Source organism: Convolutriloba macropyga, chromosome 9, assembly GCF_964194025.1.
Source record: "Convolutriloba macropyga chromosome 9, txConMacr16.3, whole genome shotgun sequence".
NCBI lineage: Eukaryota > Metazoa > Xenacoelomorpha > Acoela > Convolutidae > Convolutriloba > Convolutriloba macropyga.
This window is the reverse complement of record NC_134476.1, coordinates 41,106,796-41,109,426: the sequence shown is the minus strand read 5'-3', so window position 1 is coordinate 41,109,426 and position 2,631 is coordinate 41,106,796.

Here is a 2,631-nt window from a genome sequence, read left to right as displayed (position 1 = left end):
ATAGCTCTGCTCAGCTTACAGCTATAAAAATGAACGACAGAAGAAATTGCTCTCGCCAGAATTCATCAGACGTCTCCACAGAAATTTTCCACTCAACTCTTCAAGACTTGAAACGCGGCTCTAAATTGGACTTCAGATGCAGTTTCGGTCACTAAACACAATTTTGCAAAACAATTGCATCCTCCGATCATGTGAAAGATGGCAATATGCACAAGTCTAGCCAGAAATTGAAAATTGTCGGATATTTCTGCATGCCAAGGGCAAAAATGGAGGCTTCACCTCAAGCGTGCACAAAAAATTTAATTTTAATAGGGAACTTTTTTTGAACAAAGCGACTTCATATTATTGGAATAAGAAAGACACTTTCAAGCATAAAATATTGATGTTTTGAATACTAACAAAATTTTGTACGATAATAATTTTTGTTAAACAACTCAACGGCAAAATGTACAACGTATACTGCTGGCAAAATAACACCTGGAAATTCAATCCAGCCTAAGGTCCTCATGTTTGCAGTATTTGGGAGCGCCAAGCAAATTTCGCCAAATATCCTCCATAGGATCTTTGATGAAGCTGAAGCAAATTTAAATTACATACCGCTCTTGATTATTAGCGATCTAACAGGAAATGAGCCGCTGAACCACTTTTAGATCAACAGGCCTTTCAGCAAGATTTTTGATAGTCAAAATCCAGCAAGCTTCAAATCCTGGAAACAATTGCAGCAGATGTTTAATCATTTCTAGCAACGGTTTGTGAGCGAGTACGCCCGGACACTGATAAGAGGTCAGAATAGAGTGATAACAACCAACTACCAAAGAGAGTCCGTCGCATTGTCTGGAATTTTGAAGGATTTGACAATTCTAGTTTTTTGGGACGGACATTGGAGATCTGGCCAGGAGGCGACGGACAACGCCAAGTGGTCGATTTAAAACGACTTACGATAAATTCATTAGCCCAGTCACCGCCTTCTCACTTGTTTTTGATTATTAGCAGTTTTCCTTGCATTTTCCCTCGGAAGGGTTCTGAGCAACTTGGGTTACCCTCTGCCAAAACGACAGCTTGCTGCAACTTCTATTAGTTGTTCTCCTTTTCCCCGGCAGAATGTCATGCAACAACAATTGTGTCCTAAGAGTCAAGAGTGTAAAATCTTGTCAGAGAAAATTTTTCCCCTTGGGAAAAGGTTTTTTCTTCCCACAAAATGTTGAGAATTACGCTGATTAAATACACTGATTAAAGGATATATTACAAGCAATATTCTTTTTGTCCTCCGTAAACGTCACATCAATTTTTGCATTGATTCTTTGTTCTTTGATTGATTCTCTGAGTTTTATATGATATATTTGTGGTTCAATAAAAACGTAAAAGCAAGAAAAAAGGGCAGGAAGACCAAATGCTATTTTGAAATTCCCAGAACGTTTACAATGAAAATTGACCAGCCACCAACCATTTTGGAAATAGGTATTGCAACCTTCCAAAATTTGCATCTAAAATTGTATATCTAAATGAATCTTTCGATGGGAATAAGAAACTGTTCTATTTATTTCGAGACATCTACAAAAAAGCGGACTGGACAACGGGACTAAAAATAGTGCACACAGGGACAGGACTAGGATTCGAAGCTGACCTTCAGTTTAATAAGCACTTCGCTTAAACCTGAAAAAGTGATTTGTCACCGCAAAAAGTAATGTTTTTCAATTTTGTGAAATGAAAGCCGCCAGTAAGGGGCCAAATCAACTTTTTTGCACGAATCGAGTTCAAAATGGAACGAAATGTTACAACTTTGAAAACTGGTTCCACAGTGTCATGATGTTCGAAAGCACTCCATGTGCGGGGCGTCGTTTATTTTGATCGTAGATGATGGTAAGCTAACTAATAATTCAGAGGCGCCAGTTTTGGTGGCGTCCGAATAATCTAGTACTTTAGTTCCTTTTGGCTTTGTGGGATATAATTGGCTCATAATTGTTGCCGGTCGACAGTTGAAACTTTCTGAATATTTTCTTCGCCAAAATATCCTATACCCAATTGCTCAGTCTCCCAAAAATATCAGCAGAAACAGTAAATATAAATGCTAAACAAAACCAAAACAATGTCATCACAGAGCAAAAACAAGTTACACCATGAGGTTAGAACACTTTAACAGAATAGTAATTCCAGGAAAAGTCAGATTGGATATATCCATCTCTTGTAGAACATTTTGAGTGCTGAACCTTATATTTGTATAATTCATGTTAAACGGAGACAAATATATAGAGATTTTAATCTACTCCTCCGTTTTTAGTCCAAAAATATTTGCTAACGGACAACTCGAAGGTCAACAAAATATTGGCAACTTTATTAACGACAAATTAACAGAAACTTTTTTGAAGTTGGACTATTGAATAATTCATCTCAATCTTTTGTAGGAGACGACTGCCTAAAAGGAGTAGAAGTTATTGCGTTCTCGTTTGTTATGGGCTGACTCAAAATTGCCCCGGTTGACAATGGCCCACTTGTACTTTCTTGACTTGCTTCCTGGATAGGGGTCAACAGCGCCTTGTTAACTCTGTCTCCTTCGGTAGTCGTTATATCTCTGTCCGTGGGAGGTACTGGTGGGGGTGGTGGTGAAATAGGCACTGAAGGTGGATGCAAGAG